We start from the raw sequence: 6,541 nt of genomic DNA on the forward strand, positions 1-6,541 counted from the left end.
GGGCCCGGCCCGCCGTGCTCGGCGCTGCACGGCCGCGTGCGCCGCCGGCTGCGGCAGCACTGAGGGGCCGGGCTCGGTCCTAGCGTGTCAGGCGGTGTGCAAGGCGCTGGGAAATAACCGCTTCCTTTTTTCTTTTTGTTTTCCTCTGGGAAATAAACGTATTTTTCTTTTTCCCGATAAACGCCGATTCTTCTGGCTTTTGCTGCTTTTCATTCAGAGAGAGCGCAGAGCCCTGGCAGGAAGTAAGCACCCATGAATGCTTTCGGGAAGCAGCAAGAAACTTCTTTGCTGAAGACACCCCCCCCCCCCCCGTGCAAAGTCCTTGCCCCGAAGGGCTTGCAGCTATAGAGGGCCGGGGCCGGGGGCCGCTCCGGGGAGGAGGGGCGCATGCAGCAAGCGGGTCCCCCGATGCGCTGAACATTTTGTACAGAGGCAGTTCTGACAAATAGTGAAATTCACCACAGAAAAAATCACGAAACAGATGCCACATGCACTTCTGGAGTGCCTAATTCTCATTCTGCCCAGCTGGTACCTTCCAGCAAATGCTTTTCTGGCCCCCAAGGGTGGCTACAGCAGGTAGTGGCAGACGAGCCACAACGAGTCTCACCGTGGTCTAACTGGGAGGGAGTTTCCCCCTCTTTCAGTGGGAAATGTGATTTAACTCAGGGGCTTTATAGCTCAAAAGGTATAGGCTGAAGACTTTGCCTCAGATGCTGTACGGCTCAGAATAACACAGAAAATAGATCTAATACTGTACAAACTAAAAGAATTCAAGTCAGAAAGAAGCACACAAAATATTTACTCTATCTGAATTCACAGCTCTACCCAGCTGACATGAAATTCTGTAAAATTTGCCGTCCTGACTTCAAAAATGACACCAGCAATTCCACGTGCCCTACCTATTTTGGAGAGGTGTAGAAGCAGCACTCGGGGGTCGGAGGCAAACTGGCTGAGAGCAGAGCAGAGACCTCTGATTTCCCCTGGAGAAAAAAGGGAGCTGATACCAACGACCCCTCAAGGAAAAGGCCAGTGTTGTGTGCATGTTTGCAGAAGACCATGCATATATCGCAAGAGCTTAATTTATGCTTGCAATATATTTTATTTAAAATCACAGAAAATCCTCAACAACTTGCTAAAGTACATGATTTAGCAAAAATACAAATGCTGGCAAACCCCCAAACCTTTAAATATGAAAGTAGCAAAGATTGAAATACACAGATCAAATCTTCTAAAAGATGTTAAAAATCATATCACATTAAAAGTGATATGTCTATGATAAGGGGCAGTATGTACATAAATTACTTTGCTCTGTTTCCTTGTTTTGTAATATTTATGGCTTTCTTAACTGTATCATGCTTAGCTTTTTTTTCCTTCTTCTTCTTTCTAATATTTATGGAACTGTAACAAGCTTGGTCCAGCAAATCATCCTCAGGTTCACTTTTGAGGAAGAACAAGCAACAGCCTTGGTTGCTGTCTCCCCCTGAAGATCTCTGGTATCTTTAAATTCCAGCTGGGCTCTATTAGATCTCTGTTTGTGAAAAGTGACTGAGGGTGTGCTGAGTTTTTTGGACAAGTAAATGTGCAAGTTAATGTTCAGGATGGACATGGAGAGAATTCTGCAATCCCCTGAAATTTACCCTTGCATTTGAATTCTGTCATTCTGCTAATAACCACTATGCCTCATAAGCTCATCTTTTGATCCCATGCTCTCCCAAGATTTTTCTGGGGAATATATGTAATGGTTGTGTCAGCTAGAAATGTGTTATCTGCATTGCTGTGAGGTGAAGTCAATAGAAGCCATGAGAGGTTATAATGCTCATTCTGTCAGACTGAGTGAGTGTAAAACACAAAAGTGCCACATAGTTAAAGTGGCTTTATGTGATATTAAGAATTTTTCAGGGAATTTTTCAAAGAGTGATGAGGCTATTTTTTTCCTTCTCTCCACCAGTAAGATCAGGTAATTTAACTACTTGGTGTCACAGAGTACAGAGTTCAAAGAAACCATACAAACCTCTAAGACCTAAACCAGTTTTCTTTTTCTAAAAGCTATGTGATTTCGGGAAGACATTTAAAAACACAATTTCATATAAACATTCAAATAAAATGGATTGTATTATCAGTAATTTGTTGTAGAGGATGAAATTACTTACCTGAATTGGGAGGATTCTTTGAAAATGTAAAATCTATTACCTCTGTTTTAAAGCTGAAAGTCAAGAAGATGTTTCAAATAATATACATTTTAAAAATGGTATACAGCATCAAAACAATATATTTTAAATCAAGAATTTTTTCTTTTTGTAACAATCTTTTACAAATGTTTAATGTTTCGTTTTCATAAAAGCAACATTCTACATTTAACATTTCTGATTTACAACAGATGAGCATACATTTTATTTTCTATCAAGAATGGAGGTTTTTCTATACAGAAATTACTATATCCTGTATTTTCTTTATTACTGAAAATGCCTTCATTCATTTTTAGAAATTTACATCTAACTTGAGAAATTAATGTTTTAATAAGTTCAATAAATATTGTTATGAAATGAAGTCAGAATAACATTTGTTGCTATTTCTAAATAATTTATAAGAAGTATTCATTGTACTGGAAAAACAAAACTTTGGGAATGAATATCTAAAGAGGAAGAAAAATCTCTTTCTACATCAGCACTTTTGTTTTCCATCAACTTTGTGAAATTATGTTTTTCAATCTTTTTCAATTCTAGCATTTTTTAATTCTAGTGTTTATTAATTAACACTGAAAAAGAAAAACAACTTATAATGAAATACGTTTGAAACAGGAAAAGTCTAATGTGTTATTTGAAGTAAATAAAACTTGAAATTAAACCACATTGAAACTAAGATTAAATTCATATTATAATCATATTCACAAAATGAGGTCTGTCATGTTTTGCTGGAAATAATGAATAAGACAGTGGTGTGGAAATGGATAACAAGCAATTACCAGAATGAGTGTACAGCAGTTGATTAAAATAAGCTGGTAGTGGGCAATACCAAGAAATGTTATGAATAGACTAAGACTTTCAAAAAGGATGAGCCACGCTGCATTGTTTTGTTTTGTGCGTTTTATCTGTGTTTCGGGAACAGCTAAGCTTCTGCTGGGGATTCCTCGGCTTGATCTTACAAGAAGCGTTTGACAAAACAGCGTGAAACTTGCTTTTCAAGTTGCATATTTTCGGAAAATTTTTTGGAAACTAACTCACCTTGATTATGGTGTTATTTTTACTGTCAGGTTTTGTTTGTTAAGTTGCATCCTCAGTTTTAGCTGATACGATTTTTAACCAATTTTGCTAGGCATTTATCCTCAAGAAAACACCTACATAGATGAGAGACTAACTATTATTCTTGTAGGAGAGACAAAAATCAATTAAGAACATGACTATTTAGAACCTGTAGTAGCTAGAATTTGTTTTAATATGTTAGCATAAATACAGCTTTTTAGAAATTCCCTTTAGCAAGCAGAAAGAGGTTTTAGAAACAAAATGGTTAGCAGTAATATTTCTTAGGTAATTATTCTAAAAACATATTTCAGATATCACATCTCATACTGAACTTGGGATATAATTATTTTCACCTATCACTAGCTGTGTTAAATATGTGTGAAAATGAATTATAAACATATATGAAATATTTTAAAGCTACTTTTAATGAAGCATAGGTACAATAAGAAATGTGTTTTAAATACGCTTCAACATTAAGAATTCAGTCCAATATGAAATATTAAAATAGTTTAATCATGTACCTTCTTAAACAGTTGAATCAGAACACAAAAAAATCTAAGCCATATTTACAGAAAAATAGTTTATTAAGATTCACATAATGTTTTAACTAATTTAAGTGGGAGAAAATACTGTCTAATCCATGTAAAATGTATGCAACCACTGTATAATTGGCAGTGATTAAGGTATCTAAGCCAATTATAGTATGATTGTTTAGTTTATTTTTCTTTCAGTCAGAGCCTTTGTTTAGAGCAGATAATTTTATGTTTTGCAAATTGTGTCTTTCCGTTATTACAGTAATAAACTATACTGTGAGGCTATTGTTTCTTAGCACAAAGAACCATAACATAATGTTAGGCATTTAAGCACACACACGTTTCCCCATATTTGTTTGTGTATGCTTTAGTAATTACTAGTCGCAGGAGTGGCCAAGAACTGTGCCATGTGCGGAGCATGCCTACGAACAGAGCGAGCCGTTTGCTCTAGGGGTAGCTGTGTAGTCCTGGGAAGGCACCGGGCTGAAGCCACTGGGCACATTTGCTTGTCCCGTTCTTCACACATGAGCCAGAGAGCTTCATCAGCTTTCTTTAGAAAGTTGACTTTTGGGTTCCTTACGCAATGGAAAATCAAGGGCAAAACGTATGTATGCTTTCCAGAAAACAGCTCGTTACTGGTATTTGCATGGCTCCCTCTCGCCCCGCGTGCCGAGCAGGTGTTATACCCGGAGACAGCCTTCACACCAGAGGGCTTGCAGTCTCCACGCTGAGCCGGGAAATCAAGTCTAGAGCAGTGCCAAGATTTGCTGAAGATCACACTGCTGATCAGTGAAAAAAAACAGAGGGGAAAAAAAAATCCCAATTTCTGGACTCCTGATCCTGTGACCTAGCTGAAGCGTGGGGCTCCTCAGGCAGCACGGCGCCAGTGGCACACTTTCGGCAGCGGGACCGGCAGCCGGGCTGTGCAGCCGGGGACACTGCTGGGCTCGCCAAATCTGTGGCAGCCGGGCCAGCGGGGAAGTGCGCCAGCAGGCCTGCCGGCGGCCAGCCGACCAGCACCTGCGGGGCCCCGYGTCCGGCGGGACGAGGTGGTGCTCCCGAGGAGCCCGGCCATCTCCCATCTGTGGTCCCTCGCTGGCGCCCTGCTCCCTGCCCAGGGGCTGCCTCGGCCGCAGGATTAAGAGTCTGGGATGGGGCTCACGGGGGCAGAAATATCGGCCCCCCTGCAGCTGGCAACAGGCAGTGATTCAGGGACACAGCAGAAAGCTGACCCGTATTTTATTCTCTTCCGAGTGTTTTCCCTAAGTTGCCGTCTTTGCTTGCTGGCACTATACCCTTCCACACGTCTTCATAGCAATATTTGGCACGGGTAAGATTCTTCCCTCTTCCCTGCTGGTTTATTTATTTGTTGTAGTGGCTTTTACACCTGCTTCAGCTAAGTAAGTATATATTTATATGTGTAGATATTCAGCGCATAGTCATACTCTGTTTTCATTTTGTAGACCGCTTGTTCCTAGTCTGTGTTTTCTGTTCAGTGGAGGAGCAGAAGCAGAGCCAGATCTTCAGCTGTGTAAGCGGATGTTGGCCATGGAAACTTCCAAGCAAAACCCCCCAGGTGATTTGTACAGCAAAACCCTAGACTCCTTGTGGCATGCCGTTCTCGCCTGAAAAAATGGCTTACAATATGACTTATTGTAGAGTGTAGCTGTGATCTGAAGAGCTGGCCACAAAAAATAAGACTTTGCTCAGCTGATCTGGCCCCTAGTAAACATAGTCTTATCTGGTGGTGGCAGTGACTAACACAAGATTTTATAATTTTTTCTTCTGTTAGTATTACACAGAAAGGGAGCAGACTTTGAATATAGATAATGCACTGACCAACTTCTTAAATACGTTCCAATTGCCGACTTCCTTGCAAGAGGCAGAAAGGACCTACCTAGTTTATCCCAGCGCCTGCACTACATTTATAGGGTGGGCGGCTAATAAACCTTTTTTTGTGTTTCACTTGGGAATTAACTAAATTTTATCTGGAAATCACCAGTCCATCCAGAATCCCAGCATGCCATTCATACAGTCATGTTTTAGAGAGAAACTGCACCTTGGTTTCTACCTAATAAAAACTGCAACAACATGTTTGTTATAGCATGCAAGAAAAACGAGTGTAGGAGATAGGAACATACCCAAAGTAGGATATCACTGTAAGTTAACAAACATTTAGCCAATAAATCAAATGGAAATACTGCTATATACCTTCTCTGGTGTCAGGCAGTAAAAATAAGTGTAATGAAAACTAGACTGAAATTATGTAACATTTGACTGCAGAAAAAAAAGAGTAGTGTAGAAGGGCTGGGAGCTGGTGAGAGCTGCTGCCCTAAAGCACCAAAGACGCCTCACGTTGTATCAGTTAGCTGCTGGAGGGAGCTAGGGCATGGCTCTCATGGAGCTCTTCCCACTAGGGAGCTGTGCGCCATTACGTAGAAATAACTGAGTTACTTTTGTATCAGCGATTGATTTATCCAGGTCTATCAGGGACAGATCAAGAAATAATTGGCTTAATTTATTGCATAGGTCTCTGTTAGACATTAAAATACACTTTCTAAAGATAAGCATGTAGATAAATACAAGTATTCCAACATGCAGGCAAGCAACCAAAAGAGGGAAACATCTTTTGGGAATGATCTAACTCTGTTACAGAGAATTGGGATGGACTAGGTCATTCTGAGATCATCTCCCATCTAGCTTTATACATTTATGATCACATACTATTTCTGAGTACAAAGGCAGGAATAGTATAGGAGTATCAACAAC

Source organism: Apteryx rowi, unplaced genomic scaffold (assembly GCF_003343035.1).
Source record: "Apteryx rowi isolate R43461 unplaced genomic scaffold, aptRow1 scaffold_226, whole genome shotgun sequence".
Taxonomy (NCBI): Eukaryota; Metazoa; Chordata; class Aves; order Apterygiformes; family Apterygidae; genus Apteryx; species Apteryx rowi.